Source organism: Adiantum capillus-veneris, chromosome 30 (assembly GCF_014529385.1).
Source record: "Adiantum capillus-veneris isolate H3 chromosome 30, ASM1452938v2, whole genome shotgun sequence".
NCBI classification, from domain to species: Eukaryota; Viridiplantae; Streptophyta; class Polypodiopsida; order Polypodiales; family Pteridaceae; genus Adiantum; species Adiantum capillus-veneris.
In genome coordinates, this window is record NC_140960.1 from 14,426,570 (window position 1) to 14,444,604 (window position 18,035).

Genomic DNA, 18,035 nt, shown 5'->3' on the forward strand with positions numbered 1-18,035 from the left:
GACACATGAACCCCTAATATGTTTGGGGACCAAAAGAAGCACAAAAAAGTGGAGTTGAAACGGTTAGTTCATTTGAAATTAAGCCTTCTCATTGGTCAAGGCGTGGGTTCAAGATGTTGTGGCTGAATTTTACCTCTTTTGGCCCCCATTGGCGTTCTTATTCATGCCCATTTTTGATACACTTGATTTCGCAAATCGCGCCACAGCTATCGACTTTCAAACCCGACCAATCCCAAATTATTTTTCCTGAAAGCTTGTGAAAAGGCGATTAAATTGAGCTACTTAATGCAAAAAATTGAGCTCGGAGGAGGGAGATTCAAGCTCCCCAAGTTACCCGTCCCCCTACTGGCTCCTCTACCCTACATTCACTTATGATTCCCTCATAGTCCTTAAAGTGGCCCCTTCACCCTAATTCTATAAAGTTCCTATTACCCTGTGTCAAAATCTTGTACACAAAGTCCTTGAGTAGCTTTCTTATATTAAGATTGTACACAAAAGCATGCCTATTGTTCCAACCAACATAATATGATTGCACAACTCAAAGCGCTAGGGGCTTCCACTCAACATAGTGTGGGCCAACTTAGCAAAGGAGATCTTATGGAACCCCAATTTTTAGGCAGTGGTACAAGGTCCACCCCTACCTTTGTTGCATTATGGAGATTGTTATGATAACAAAGACAACTTTATAAGCATATGCCTAGTTTGTCTAGGATGATTTGCACCTTACCATGACTTTTTGGAGGTTCGTTTAAGTTCTTGTAAGCGGCCAAGTTAAAACCAACAAAATGCGTGATTATTTGTCTGCTAACCAAAAAAGAGTGTTTGGCAAGCTAGATTGACTTCAAGCCTTATGATCACAAAGAAAATACATGCACATACACATTTCTCAGATCCAGGGTTGTATGAATTTATGAAAATTCATTGATTTCTTGGGAGCTAGATCACACAAACAAAGGTAAGCCTTTACTGAAGGGCACGATGAGATGTTTGATCTTAAATTCTCTTGAGGACTCCTCATGTTCCACTTTTATCCTAGCATTGACTTGGCATGTACATGGAAAGCTTTCTCCCTTTGAATGATTTTGAAGAAGATGTTTCACTTTTACCCTATATTTGGGAGTGGTTTTACTATTCCCAGCTGTGTTTTTTTGTTGAAGGATATGCACTGTGCTCTCTACATCATCCAATGATGATGAATACAATTATATTTTCGACAAGATGAGTTGCCTCAAGGCACTAGGTATTTCACTTTGATTTGTTATAAGAAATTTGATGAAGACATACGCATCCACAAATTCATTAACATATCTGGTTATAGTGCTAAGCAACATCTGTATCCCACATATCGAACTAACCGTCGTAGAATAATGCAAGAGATCCAGAGCCGGATGGATAGCAGCTATGCATGTGCTACTTTTTTTTTAACCTCTATGAAGTGGGATCCTTAATGTCTAATTAGTGCAAACGTTGACGTGGATTTTGTATTCATAGAATTACTATTCCCTTGTCTAGGATTTTGGGAGAAATCATCTCATTTAATTCACACAAAGCATCTCGTTCCATTCGCTAATCGTGAAGCAATGTGTCACAGTGCTAGTTTTGTGAGGAGATCATAATATTTTCCTACATCATGAACTAAGGATCCCTTTGCTCCTTCTGTGGGCAGACAATTGTACGCTTTTTTGTTCTCTTCTAATTCAATTTTTTGCATTACTTTGGTAAAAATAAGACGAATACATACATATATATACATACATACATATATATACCAAGGATCCCTTTGCTCCTTCTGTGGCCAGATAATTGTACGCTTTTTTGTTCTCTTTAATTCAATTTTTGCATTACTTTGGTAAAAATAAGATGAATACATACATACATACATATATATATATATATATATATATACTGACAATTGTGATTGAAGATGTTATATTGACTCAAAAAATAATATACAGTCAACGTCAAGCACTACGTGTGCATCATATACTGTGGCTATAAACTTAATCTTTTAATTAGAAAAAAAATTCCATCTTTGAGATGATTTGGCAATTTACATTTGCATCACAATTCAGACGCACGTGGTAGCATGTGCTTGGAGGAAATCCCTCCACGTCAAATTAAGTGAGGAAGTGCCTATAAAAGCCAGGCTTTTGCAGAAAAGGAGATATGTGTTGCAAATTGGGCTCTTGCAAAACTATGTTGACAAACAACATGGATTCTCATTTTGTTTTCTAGCACTTTATAGATTCCCCCTTAGTACCTACATAGACATATTACCACTCCTCTTAGTAAAGGAGACCTAGAAAAAGCCCCAAAGATCCACTCCTCTCCTTTGCCATTCATCCCTTTAGATCAGTCTTACATTACTTTCAATATCTTTGGCAATGCCCACCTTTGCCTCTTACATTTAATCTCAAGCTCTTTGGCTATGCCCACTTTTGCCCTCACATGACACATTTGCTCAGACAATTCATGCCTCACTATCACCATCACACACACACTTTCCTCTAACTGAGGGCACATTTCCCTATGACCCCTCGTGGTGGTTTACACATCATCAACTTTAGCAAAAAATTCCTTGGGAAGTTGTACCACCTTGTCACATATGTATATGTTACCCCAAAAGTAGATAACTTGATTCTTGCCTCAAACACCATTTACTCCTTCGCTTGTGCTTTTCGCTTATCGGCGCTCTAGTTAATTTGTACTACCCTTGCTTCTTTGATGTAGTCTATAAAGGGAAGCACCATCAAGTTTGGAAAGAAGATTCCACATTTTTTCCAATAGTGAATCTTATGTTGGTGTTGAATTTATAAATGAGCAACACAAAAGAGGTAGTAGGGGGTACCAGCTAGGGTAAAATAAAAAAACAACACGAATCTGGGTGATATCGTTTGGCAGCAAACACAGTCGGTGCAACCACCAAAGCGAGGCTGTGACGATGGACACATGTGCAACTATTGATGCAACGCACCGATAGAGTATTCCACGTAGAGAGGAAGCATGTTGCACGGGGGGCAGGTGGATGTTGCATATGCTAACAACATAAAGAGCGCCAACGCTTAGGCGTACAACGTTTGCATTTGTCTAGAAGGTGTAGCCTAGCACCTTGAGAAGCGACATGGGTTCAATTCTCCCTTTGTCCCTTTTGCAAGGGTAAGAGAGAAATTCAAGGGAGGTAGAGATGGGATCACAAGGAATCTTGCTAATGTTTGAATAAAATGTAGTAGCTGCCATGGAGTAAATGTCAAATCCTTTGGTAAATGTGTGCAAGCATGCACAATCAAAATTTCACAAAGGAGCTATTAAAACATGAAATGGAAAATGTTTACGTTAATATGTGCAAGCGTGCACAATCAAAATTTGAGTTATATTTCGATTATGCAAAAGCATGTACACCTAAAACCTTGTGGAAGCCTGCACACCATACGGGTATGAATGCAACTAGGGGTCTCTATCAAAATTTGAGTGCATTATTGGCCGGTCACCTAAAAAGTTCCCACTTCTATTTTCTATTCTTTTTGCATAGAATACTTAGGGTTCATGTTTTTATGACCTATATGGATGCATAAATATACATATTTGTGGTATTTCCATTTGTCATCATTGGATGTATGCGCTCGTGCTTTAGGGATGCACATCTACTAAAGCTAATGTGTGAGAAATGTTGCATGAGCTTAGCCTAGAGCCAATTTAAAATTCAAATTAGCCAAATAGGGGTACCCGCTGGAGAAAAATTTTAAAAAATGCTCTCATTAGTTTTAGAAGCAAAAGGGCAAGCTTTGCACTGGAAGAAAAGAGAAGGGAGAGGGGGTGCGTGGCGAGGAGTGGGCGGAGCCAAATGGTCATGGGAAAAGGCAAGGCAGGCCTGCCGCCGTTGACAAGGGGGTCGGGAGAAGGAGAAGGCGCAGGTAGGGGCGATGAGGGGATGAGGAGTGTAGTTTATATTTTCAAATTGCAAGGTTTTTCTGCACAACGTGAGTGCTCGCTGTGCTGATTTAGGGCATCGACTCAGGACTGTCAAATTGGATGGGAAGAGTTTAAATCTACAGACCTTCATTTTGTAACGAGTTCAGGAGGAATCTCCATGGGAAAGGGATAAACATAAAAAGCTGTCCCTACGATTTCAAAAAGAGAGGATATAGTCAACGATTCTACAAGGAAATATTTCTAGCACACTAATGTAAGATCTCTCTCTCTCTCTCTCTCTCTCTCTCTCTCACACACACACACACACACACACACACACACACACACACACACACACTCAAATGACAGATATCTTCATTTGGTAAATATGATAGACAACTAATTTTGTCCCTTTGTTGAATAACATAACAAGTTTTCCGAGGATTAATATGGTAGAGTAAGATATCAATGAAACCTTCTCAAAGAAACAAGGTGAAACTTCACATTGGCATTCTAAAAGAACGAGTGTGAGACTCGTCCTTCAAGCGGCGATGACAACACACACACACACACACACACACACACACACACACACACTTAGTCACTTCATCTGACTATGACTACTTTATCCAGCTACACATCAAACACTTAGGTTATTGTTGTTGCAAGTATGTATCTTGTCCTATGGATGGGAACCTTTGAAGTCTATACCTTGCTATACGTTCATTTGCCTGGAAGTGATACATCTAGATATACAGTAGCTTGCACTTTCATATGTACCTAATGGTTATTGTATCTTAGGGGTGACTGCCTTAAATTGCCCATTACTTACGACTGTTTGCAATTTAGAGATGTCCTACACTTCAAAATATCCCACTTTTCTAGCTACTGCATGCAACTCTAAAAGTCTCTGGTCTCGATTGAAATTCATAGTAAAGCCCTTCTTCAACAATCCAAAAGAGGTTTTTTTAAAAAAAAACCCCCACCTAACCCACCCCACCCCAAGCTACCCCCCCCACCACTTGGGAATCTACACGTGCTATTGATCACCCTATGGGAACGTGTCCTGGTTAACAATGGGTAGTAATTTTTTTGCTTAAACTTTAAATGGTACTATGGCTTTTAAAGCCATTCTCTTCTCTCGATCGGGTGTAATAATCACTTACTGTGCCGCGTACCCACTCCTTCACGCCTCGTGCCCGTGCACTCTGTGGGAGGTCTTGGAATCGGAATCTCTTTGCTCACTCTGTGTCTCATGCCTTGCACCAATTATGGTGGCTCGTATGGAGGGATTCCTGCAAATACTCCCGCCTATACCAGAGGGTCTGCATGTTGTAGAGAGCTGGCTTCTCTCTAAGGTATTACACATCTTGTAAATACTACTCTATTATGTTACATAGCTTACTCTGCGTAGCTGATAGCCTTGGATGCTGAGCCGATCTTGTGAAGCTTAACTGGTGGGATCTTCTCCTCTCTAGATTATTACTGCCGCTACCCTTAAACACTATAAGTACAGGTGAGGGATGCTTTTCCCTTCACTTAGCCTTGACATACTTGGGTGTGTGTGTTCTGGAAAGAAAGAGAGAGTGTGGTGGATACTTCTTGTTGCACCGTTGCTTGATTGCTTAGGCACTATGGAATTGGTTAAACAATAGCTTTCGTCATAAATTGGTGCCGCACTCACTGAATAAAAATGATGTCTCTTTTTTACAAAACCAAATACTTCCATTTGCTTTTTACTGTAGTGTAGTTCACAAATGTATATATTTTTGAGAAAATGTGTATGGTGGGGGATTGATTGAGCAAATGCAGCTTCATCCCTTGGTTTGTTTGTTGGGAGCAACATTTTGAGTTAAATAAGGTTTTTTTAGATTAGTTGATGGGTTCTCATGATGGGTTTGTCTTGGCCTTGACATTGCTGGCCTGCATTGAATATGGTTAAAAGGGGATTTTTTTTCTTGTAGCACTTCAAAGGGATTGTGAAGCAAGATGACACCATTTGCCCCTTTAAGTTGGACCAGGGGTGTAGAGGAGCCTATCCCTTTCACAGCTCCATTGGCCTCCAGTGATATGGATTCTCTTGCCACCGCCTTCACCCTTTTGATTCTCTCCAGTCTTGGAATCTTCACAAGCAGCGCGGTTGTTACTATCAGAAGCTTAGGTTGATGGAGGAAAAACAAACGGATTTTCTTTGCGGGTGCATTCGGGGATTTCCAGTGTGAAGGTCTGCACCTCCAGTCTTCTCTTGCAACTTGGTGACTTCATTGTCACAAACCATAGCCTCTTTTCCTTCCCTATTCTTGTCCCTTCGTAGCTCTTTACCTGTTTCTCGCCCTCTTCCAATGTTGTTTCCTTGACAGGGACATGATTGAATTTCCCTAAACTGGAGGCTTGGGTTGGAGACTAGGAGTTCACTTTAGTCCTCATGGGAAAATCCTTGGCAAAGTGAAATTCGTTGCACTCTAAGCACGCCCCAAAGTAAGTCCCGAAATTGAGCGGAATAGTAACAAGTCCAGCTCCAACATTGATCCCCATGCTTTTTGGTGGTATCTTAGACATATTCCAACCTTTACAAACTCGGTGTTACCATATACATGTGGTAGGTGATGTGTGTGAACACACAACACTACACACATCCTAAGTGTGAACACACTTAGGACCACCAGGGCATTTTTTCCCTCACTAGGAGGTTTTTTCCCCCTGTGCATTGTATATACGCCCATCACTCTAGGGCTATCTTATCTTTGCATTGCACACTAAGTAATATAATCTATCTTGTGTGCCTTGAACTTCCTTTGTCTTCTCCAAGTTGTGTGTTTTTTTGCAACCCTAATTCCAACAATTGGGCTCATTTCAGCCTCCGTTTCCACTACAGGCATTGCTATGCAAGGAATTTTGTCAATTTGTGCAGAACTTTTGTCAGTGCCGTTTTTTGCATAACAGGTCCCTTACAGTCTTCTGTGGTTTGTGCTATATAGAACGTGTTGTTCCTGATTTGTCTCTCCCTTTTACATCAGCTGCAGCATTCGCCATGGCTGACAACAACACATATGTGTTCAAGATGTTTGCTGCCGAGGATAGATTAGATGGGGACAATTACCCTATGTGGGCTTACATGATGCAACATGTCCTTGTGTCAAAGGGCGCTTGGAACATTGTGTAGGGCATTGATGTACGTCCTGGTTCTGAGGGTGTAGGCGATGTTGTGGATTTTGAGTGGCAGAATTACTGCTGCCAGAGCTGTTTTGCCTACGGTTGAGCAAGCTCGTCGAGATGTAAAAGATGCGCAGACTCATGCATTGATTGCATTTTTTTGTGAAGCGCACTATTACTTCTCACATTCATTCAACGAAATCTGCAAAAAAAGCTTGGGATATTCTGGCTAGTCTTTACGCAAGTCGCAATGAGACAAAAATTGCATTGTTGTGTAAAGAGGTGGAGTCAAAAGTTATGCATGAGGAAGATGATATGGAAACTTTCCTTGCTAGTGTCAAGGATATCAATTAGCAACTTATTTATGCAGGCGAAGACATTTCTGACAGTTCCCTTGTGTAGAGTGTTCTTGATGCTTTACCAGATTCTTACCAGACTTTTGCTAGTACTTGGAGACTCATGACCCACGGAAATCCAGAAGTTGTCAAATTTGATGCATTATGCACATTACTGTTGCAAGAGTCACTTTCCCAAAAAAAAAAGGACTAGACAGCGTGTAGTTGAGAAGGCCTTTATTGTTGCTCAAAGAAAAGGTGGTAACAGCAATGTAGCCACTTTTCATGGTTCTTCTGCAAGTGGTAAATCACATGTTCCTGGCATCAATTCATCTGGGAATTCTAGTGATAAGGGCAAAAAGAAGACGTGTTGTCATTATTGTAAAGCTAATGATCACTTGATCAATCAGTGTCCAAAATTGAATGCAAAAGAGGCTAAGAAGAAAGAGGTTGGTTCCACTACTAATGCTGGTTCCACTACAAATGCAGCTATTGTTGAGCCTTTTGTGAAAGGAGACTGTGATGCTGATGTTGATGCAGAATGGGCTTTTACTGTAGATTGCACTTTATGATCCTTCTGTCCTTGATGTATGTTTGTCAGTTGCTATAAATGCTCAAGTGTGGTACTTTGATAGTGGTGCTACAAAGCACATTACCTCTCATCGTGACTTGTTTACCTCTCTTGAGGATGTCCCTCATGGGAATTCAGTCACTTGTGCGAACAATGCCTCTCAGTCAACGAAAAATGACTTGTTTTCTCATTAGTCTGGTCAGGGGAGGTTGTGTCTAAAGGAATAATTTTTTGACATTTGCCCCCCCCCCGGGAGTGGATGTTACACACAAGCAAAGGTTCCAATGGGTCCTGATGAAGATCCAAAGAAAAATGAGAAGGTGGGAGTATGTGTTTCTTCCCTTCCAGAGCCGGGTCAGAGTGATCAACTCATTTATGCTTCCTTATATTGCCTTTACCAGCCTGCTCCTCAAAATTGCCAACATAACTAGAAGAAGTTTTTGAAACCTGCTAAAAGATTTTAAGGAAGAACAACACTAAAGCCTCGTCGCCGTGGCAATGGGCAAAGTGGGAAGGTATCGCTCGACCATTGGTCCAAGGTGGCCTCAAAATTCTCAACCCTGTTGTTCATGGTGAGGCCCAGTGTGCCAATTTTGTGGTCTCAATCGCAAAACAAGACCAATCTTGGGCTATCATGACCAAGGATATGATAGAAACGGAAAAAATTTTCTATGAAGGTGGTCAATGGACAGGGATTGAGGTGCACGACAAACTATTAGCCCCGAGGTGTGGTCTAGCCTGAGACTGGGTGGCATCACGGGGGAGATCATGGGAAAGGGCAATAGAGAAACATGGGTACTGGAACGGGGTGAATTAACCAGATACTTCCAGAACTCCATCTTGCACTGGTCCCCTTGGTTGTCTAAAGCTACTGGTGGAGAGAAACAGCAATAAGGATGAACAATAAAGGACTCCAATAGTTGAGCCACTTTTGGGATAGAAATAGCAAGCGCTAGAAATCCTCTGACCAAGTGGCTACCCAATTTCAAATCAATGGCACTGCGAAGCTACTCATATGTGAATCTACTTTTGAGTGGAAAGCTTGGAAATGACCCATGAGTAGCCAATTCGCTAAACCTCATACCGAGGGCATTTACCAAGTGTTAATACACAAGGCTGATTGGTTCGCCCCTTTGAATAAGCAGTGGAAGAAACAATGGTCGGAGGCTCGATGGATTGAGGTCACGAAGAACATTTGGAATCCACAGTGACCTCATTTATGAAGATATTTCTATGGAAGGTACTATGGGGGGCCTTGCTGTTGGCGGATACGCTGCGATGGACGTCATCATAGCGAGAACTCACCTAACATATAATGTCAACTGAGGACGGAGCTCGACCCGCAGGCGCGTGGAAGCAAGCAAAGGGTGTCAACCTCTACGCGATCGACTAATGACTACTTCCTACAGAGATATCAAATCTACATGCCATCGGTTCTGTGAATGTGAGAGTCTCCCATGATGATACTGCAAGCCAAAAGCCCATTAGACGTTCTCGAAACGTTACGAAACTTGAGGGATATCCTATCAACACCAATAGGCCACTCTCCCTAAGGTTTGTGACCCAAAACCCTACCCAAAAACACCCTGTGCAAAATCACGTAGGATGTCTAAAAGGTTTTTGCAGGTCGACGTTTTCGAAAACTAAGATGCTTAATGCATAGCTCTACTCACTCTGATCGCGTGGATACGCTGAAATGCAAAAACGGATAACGTTTACTCACCGAAACTCCAAAAGTAGCTCGCGGGTGAATTCGCCAAAACACAGACGAACGCGCGTGATGTAAGCATCAACGCGTAGCTCTCCTCATGGGCAACACGCTGCTGCTCTCCGTTTGCGATTCCGACCATGGTAGCTCTTGTAGCACAGACACACACACACTCTCTCACTCTCTCGTAGTCTCCCAGTCGACACAGAAGATAAGAGTATTAGAAGTCCCTTTACAAAGCTTTAGGTTTTGGTTTATATACTAAGCCTTAGAAAACCTAATGTCCAGCCAAAATGACCTGATTTGTCCCTAGGCTTCTATAGAGCTTAATTACAATACCGTGAGATGGCTTTGCTCATCCAACAAGCATCTACGGCCAAAATACAATTGCCGACTTAAAATATGAAGTTCCTATAAACATTACAAAAGTGGCCGTAATGGCTCAAAATAATAATAACGGGATACTCGATGATGTCCATGAGCTTGTATCTTCACATTACAGCATCCATCTTCATCTTCATCACTTCATCAACATCTTCATATGGAATCTTTAGAGAATCTTTGAGGAATCTTCATGGAATCTTTGTGGAAGCGTTGTTGAAAGGTTGGCCTGTCAACACTCTCCCCCTCCGAATTCTTGTCATCCCTGACAAGACCCTATGTCTACAGTGGCCTTGACGAGTGCTTCATGTTTTGGTGCTGGTTGAAGCTTTTGTTGTTGCAGTTGCTTCTACTAGATGCTTTGTATGTTGTAAAGTTACCTTTTTCGTGTACATGTAGTGTAGTTGAAGCCATAGCTCTCCCCCTCCGATTGGTTGTTGTATCGTGAATAGGTTGAGTGAGGTTTGTTGTTGCAGCAAGTCTTTATCTTGGCAACTCTATATTGTTTGTTCTTTGGGTGTCATCTTGCATGTGTACCTGTAAACTTGAAGCCTTTTTGAAATTTTTCTGGGCCGCTCCCCTTTGATTTTCTAGTTGATGAGCATGTAGTTGTTTGGGGATGTCGTTGGTCTGCTTTTCTGTATTATATAAAAAATAAAATAGTAAAAATAAAATGTGGCGTATATTACAAAATGAAGGTCTTGGATACCTGGATAGGACTAAAGGGAAAAACCCAGTGGGAAAAAAATGCCTTTAGTCACAATTAAATGTAAGGCTATATGTACTTATGTTTTGATGTAACCGAGTTTTGTTGAGTTAAAGTACTTATGGCCGTATGGCTACTATTATTGACTGAATATACATTGGATAAGTGTTAGTAGCTTGAAGTCAGAGTCGTTGTTGTTGAGCAGATGCTTATGAAACCTGTTACCGCTTTGTCATCGTCATTTTGTTGTGTAAGTGCATGGGTGGAACACAAATCGTGTCAAATGCAAATGTCCAATGATGGGACATTATATATGCTTGCACAGATAGATGCATGGGAAACAATATGTTGTGCGAGAAGAGTTTGAATGGGTGCTTCCAAGAGTGAAGGTCGCTAGAGAAGCAAAAATATATTTGACTTCAAGAGCTGCCGTTACTCACAAGAAGGATTGTTGATGCTCGAGGTTTTTTCACTCTCCTCACTGTGAACATGTGCGTGAGTGTTTTGTGGATTACTCCACCTCTCCACCAAATAAAATTGTTAGACTTTGACTCTTCTGCTCACCTATTGAGCATGATCGACTCAATTTTACAATATGATCAAATCTTCCAGCTTGAGCTATAATCTAAATATCTAGACTCATAGACCACAAAAAATATTACGACATGAATCTTGGGTCTGACTCTTGCTCATTTAGTGGCTCAGCTGCCTGACTCTTGACTCTTATACCATGATTTTTATGGCAACTTGACTTACTCTCGAGAGCTTTCGACCAAGAATATGTTTTGAAATTCAAAACTCCCATCCTCGAAGAGAGGATTTGTAAAGGACCATACTGACAATATTGGTTTCTTTTGCCATACCTGGGTGACCTTGGTTGTCAAAATTTCTTTTTGTTGTTGTTGGTCCCTTGGTTGAGAAGATTGGCTCGCTCCATTCTCCGTAACACTTTGTCTATCATGTCTTGACATTTCTTGAGAGCTAGAGATGACTTCAATCTTCTTCAGTATGTGTTGTTCTTTTGGCACCCATTTGTATCTGCATTGTGTGATTAGCGTGTCTTTGCAGATATCCTTTGCCTTGAGTGTGACATTGTCCTTGATTTTGCCTTCCGTGAAATTGCGATTATTTTCAAGCTGAAGTCGTTTGATTGAAGAATGTTTCCCTGGCATCTTTGGTAGCCAGATTCTCCGATTTCCTTAATAGTAACCTTGTGCTTGAAGAATTGTAGATGGAACTTCCCATGATGTTTTTGATGTCGTATTGAGATGTACAAGAGTTCCATTTTTGGGATTCTTTACCGATGAAGTCCTATGTTGGTATAAAGGCTAGCTGGATTTGAAATTTCCTGCGTACCTTTGGTGAGCCTTGTTGGTTGGTCTCCTTTGGCGATATAAATATGAGCTTTGTTGCTTTTGGGGACGCTTTTTGAAACCTTTATCCACCGCATAAGCCGAGGTCTGTGGTTTTGGTAACCAAAGTTTCTTTTGACCCTCATAATAGCCTTGCTCTGCTAAGCTGTAATGGGAGGCTATCCATCCCATGTGTTTATCTTTCGTCAATTGGCTAGGATCATTTACCCATATTGGGGCCTTGACCTTTATTTCTTCAGCTTTAATGTAGACCTTTGAAAACCTTTGGCGGCAGTGATCTCGCAGTGTAGGGTATTTCGGTTGAAAGATTTTCTTTGGAGTCTGCCTTTCATGTGTAAGCATGTGGTCAGTTCATATAGAAGCTCCGTCTTGAACTTTTCTGGGTTGGATTGAAGACTCCGATTTAAGGGGCTGCTTCTGTTGGTAGGACATTTGTGGGCTCATTTTGGCTTTGCCTTTGTCGGCAGCCGATAATCTTGGAGCGGTAGTAGGCTGGCTTTCTTGAGAGCTAGTCGTGATGACCATCGTTGAAGATTTGGATTCTTCTTCAAGTGTTTTTGCCCATAGCTTGGACAAAATCAAATGTGTACTCATTTTGGAAGAATCCACTACTAGGAATTTGTCTTCAACTATCTTTGACCGTAGTTTAAGGGTAGCTTATGCAATCCCCAAACGTGTGACCTTAACTCCATTTGATGGGGATTCCTGTACCTGAATTTCATAAAGTTCTGGCTTATTTAGAAGTAACCACAGCCCATAAGACTTGACATTAGTCATGGCAGTGCAATCTATCTCTGCTGTAAAATTGAATTTCAGTTTCTCATGCACATCCAACGAGAATTTAATCTTCTTGTTGGCTTCCAAGTAACTGATGTCCTCTTTGCTTTTGGTACTTGTCTTGGACTTTTGTGCCTTGGAAGCTTTGTCATCCTTTTGTATGTTGAACTTCTTTGTCATTTGACTAGTTGTACCATGTCCCAAGTGCTTACTATCTTCTGATCTATAGCTTTGGGGAAGGTCTATAGCCTGAGCTGCTTGTTGGTCTTCATTGCTAGTTTCTGACTGTGATGCCTTGATTCTTGATTTCAGAAGCTCTCTGTCACTATTTACTTCTTCTAGCACTTGAAGGTCATTCAATGGTGACTTTTCTTCTTGGAAATCTTTTGAAGCTTGTGTAGTAGGATGTTGAGATTGACTCTCTTCTTCTGATGCAATGGTCACCGTGGACTTTGGTTCCCATTGTTCCATGGGTTTTGGTAGAGCCTCTTCTTGAAAATATTCATTCATATCCTGCATTGCTTGTCCTTGGTAGTCAATTTTGGAGTCGGTCATTTCCCTTTCTTTTGTGGGTTCTAAAACTTCAGCCACATCTTTTTTTAGCTTCTTTTGGTCTTTGATTTCTTCAATCATCCTTGTTAGAGTCTACAGTAGAGGAATTCTCTTGCAGAATTTCAGCTTTATCCATTGAGTCAACTTGCATGTCTTTGTCTCGTGAGGTGATACTAAGTTTTGTTGTTACCTCTGCCACCTCTTCTTTGGTTTGCTTACTATCTTTAGAATCTTGGCTTCTTTTGCTCTCGAACCTTGAACTGCGAGCTTCATCTTCATCACCTTGTGGATGCTTTGACTTGTCCTCACTGAGGTTCTTTAAGCGATCTTGAATCAGCTGATTCAATTGATCTTTTTGACAGCCGGATTCTCTATGATAATGTCGTTGACACCCTTGACTTCAAGCAAATGTGTCTTGAGCCTATCTTTTGTGCTCTGCGACAAGATTTGCTTCTTTTTCAGAGATCTCGTTGGGGATTCTTGCTTCCGTTCCCTTGTTGTCACTGTCTGAACTTTGCTTTTGGCTTGTTACTTCTTCTTTTCCATGTAGAGCTTTGCTGGGCAGTCCTTCACTAAATGACCACTGACACATTGGTTGCAATATGTCGCTATCTCAACATGTGCACCCTTTGGACGAGGCAGCTCTCCATAATACTGCTGATAATGGTTTCGTGTGGTATCTAGATACAGATATGACCTCTTCTTTGCATGCATGAACCTGTAGATTACGACTGACTTAGGTGTATCCACTGGCTTCGTCTCTTTATCCTCCATCGTCTTGTCCTTGAGAAGCTGAAAATAGCTTCCATTATTGCCTGCATACAAGATCAAATCACTATCCATGCTTTCTAGCAGTCGTAACGCTAATTCTTCCATCAGCATATGGTCTTTGACATGGGGCTTCTGCATAGCCTTAGGGCTATGTTTTCGAGTTGATTTTGGCGAGGTTTGCACCGAGGGTGAAGATCAAACCGAATCTTTGTTTTTCGTTTCCCTGGATGGTGCTTTTGGACGGGGTCCAAGTATGTGACTTACAGGTTGCCCACAAATGCTAAAATCATCCATATTTTTCACATCGGCTGTTTCATAGTGCCTACTGTATTTGTCGACCACAATGACATCTTGACCTGTTGGGTTCACAGATTTAAACCAATATAACTTTTCCATTTTACTTAATTCTCCAGGTTTGGGATCTAAGCATATGTAGTATGCGGTAGACTTAGTCTCAGAATTCCAAAATTTGTATAATCCCACATCCTCTTGATCTAAGTCAACCATATATAGCTCACCTGACCTTCTACATTCGGCATTGTGAATTTCCGGTGGTCTCTCCTCCTGCTCGGCATCTTCCAATGCTTCTTGAAATTCCACTTGGGCTCCTAAAAAGGACACTACTTCTTGTAAAACTGGACTTCTTAATCCCACTCTTGAAGAGATAGGGTCTCTTTGTTGTGTTTGAACTCCCCCCATCCGGGAGGGTTCCATATCTAATGTTGGCATCTGTTTAATGCTTGATGATATGACTTGTTGTGCTCTGTTAAGTAGCTCTTGAGACCGAGCTAGTTCTTTTTGAAGTTGTGCTATCTTCATAGCTGGTACTTCCGGCGTATTCCCTGTTTGTGCAATTTGGTGTGTTTTTGCTTTGTCTTGTGCTGGTACGGTGCACAAGACTTGTGCCGTGTCTTTCCATGTTGTGCCTTGTGTTGTGCCACTCAATTTTGAAGTGACAGCTGTAGTTGTTAACTCTTCTAGTTGCGTATCAAGAGGTAAAGCCATGACTAGATGATAAACATTACCACCTTCAGATTTGTAGTCTTCCCCTCTTGATCCAAATATTTCAGCTGCAAAATATTGGTTACTCTCTGCAGGAACTTCATGATTTGTGGCAGCTTTGTAGTAGCGACCGTCCTCATCTACATAGAGGGTACCAATTTGCCGTTTCCCATCTTGAGCTTTGTACAAAAAAATACTTGGAGGATATGCGTAGAGTTCTGTAAGTTGATCCTTGTACAACATTTCTATTTCATTGTCGATGTATTTTCCGTGCCTCATGTAAATTGATCCCAGACAGTCTTCCATGAAATCTAGATGTGGGTGTAGTACATTCTTCGCTGTTTCAACTTCCACATATTGAGATGTCCGAGTTTCCTCTGTATCTTTCTTTGTCTTGATGTACAAATTCCGATTGACATCCTCATAGCATGGCAATCCTTTGTAATGGCCAATTAAATAGATCCAAATTTGCTCTCTTATAATTTTTGTGGATGTACTTGAAGCTTCGTCTTGGCTGGTCTGATTCCTTTGAGACGCCATTGCTTTCGTCTTGACTCCCTTGTTGTACCTGTTCAGTGATAGCTCTAATTGCTTGCCTCAATGCTAATAAAAGTTATTAGCACCTTTGTGTCGGTCTTTTTCGCTTGAGGTCCTTCAGCTTTTGTGGATGCCTTAATCTCTGAATTTTCTGAAGTGGGCTTTGCTTGCACACTTGAATTTCTTAGCTCCCTCGCTTGCCAAGGCTGATACTGACTTGTCTGGCTACTTGCTTTGCCTAGAGCTTTTTGGCAGGGCTCGATCTATTGGAAGCACTGTGATAAGTTATGCAACTTACCACTATACTGCAACGACTACTCCCTTCGTAGCAATTCTTGAGTCGAGCTAACCTCTGTTCACTTTAGCACACAATCTGCAAAATTCTATTTAGCTGGCATACTTTTTCACAATGAATGCAAAAATTCTTGATGTGCCTTTGACGGCCACACCTGTTCCGTGGGCTCGGAAGTGACTTTCAAGTTCACTTTTAGCTTAATTAAACTTAAGCTAGCACAAGAGAATTATGCACAAGTTGCAGTGATTTGCTAGTAAAAATCTTGTGTTAAAGTTCTCCAAAACTTGCGATTGTTGTTGCAAAATCAAGAGTCCTTGTGTATGGTCTTACTGCTACCAGATTTGTGTATGGACGCCCAAATTTTACACTAGGCCGTAGTTAACTTTTACACCTTCCCGCGGGTGACCAATGGTTTTCCAAAAAGATAATTTCAATCTGCTAACTTAGCAGTCTTTGATGGTCAATTAGAAGGCCTAGAGACCAAATCTGGTTTCAAATTTCAGCTTCCCGATGATGAAAATCTCACATGCACTCGTGTCCGCTCTAGGTCGATTTGAGCGGTCTGTTCTAGAGCTTGGGTTGACTCTAGCCAAAATGACCTCGCTTATGGCTCACTAGCCCCTCTCATAGGGAAAAGTCAAAACTATGTTCAAAATCGTGACCGTTTTCTCACAATTCTTTCGAACTGTCGGTTTTAGACACACCTGACTTCCGGATGCATTTTGAGGCCTTAAACGATGTTTTTTTCAAAGTTGACCTAAATGGTTGCCAAAGTCATACATTTAGTTCAAGTTTTGCTCTAAGATCTCTAGTGTCGCTCTCAGGCTACGTTTTGATATAAAAACTTTTCCAATCCAATACCGCTTGTGAAAGTTATGGCCAAAATAGTGAAATGCAGTTTAGAATGGTCAAAATGAGCAATTTTAAAAGAAGATTTGGGATCTCTGTGACACTGTGAACACTCCTGAATGGTCAAAATTACAGTTGGACCCTAAAACTGGCCTGGAAACATCCTACGGGTAGGATGTCTTTTTGCTCAGAATTGGCCCAAATTTGAACCTAAGACTCTCCTTGTGTCCAACAACCCGATGGTATGCTCAGATTTGGGTTTGGATGCCAAAAGCTTCCAAAGCCGGCTATTCTTGCCTTTGTCTGGTACAAAACGCTAAAATCCGCTTAATCTTCAATTTTACTCATCCAACTGAGATGAAACTTGTCACATGCACTCAATACAACATTTAGAACATGCATATGATGTCAACTTTTGGTTTGGTCTCAAAATCACCCTTTGTACACAATTTGGGTAGGATGTCTTGCAATTCTCGTTTTTTGTCTTTAATCTGTCAAAATAAGGTCAAATTCTTGGTTTGAGAGTGCAAATAGGGTAAAACCTACCTTCTAAACACTCTGGTGACCTCAGAATTGCAAAATTATGCCTAGATCACCTTGTAGACATCCTACGGGTAGGATGTCTACTGCCTATTTTTTCAGATTGAAGTGCTCCTGATGCTTCCTTATGGTCACAGCAAGTGCTAGTAAGCTCCACAAATGAAAAAAAATGTGCAAAAATCACACACTTCAATCAATTTATGAATTTTTTGCTTTCTGAGTCTCAGTGTTAGGATTTGACGCCCTTCTTCCCTTCTTTGACTCTCGAGCCCTTTGTATGAAGAACACTTTGAGGCAACACCGGTGTTTTGAAGGGAGAAGGAAAAATATGCCTATCCTCATGGAAGGATGCTAATCCCACTCTCTTGTCATTAAAAGGGCAACCCTTAGGAAAGCCCTTCCTAGACTTGAACTGAGGTCAAGGCCCACCAAAGGTAGGAGTGGAGATATTTGCATTCACATTCACATTTTACATATTGACATGAATTAAAAACTATAGATGAGGGGGATCGGGGTGTGTGGTTAAGCCATTCATAATTTGGTAATTTCCTAAATTCTAATGGGAAATGGGCCAAT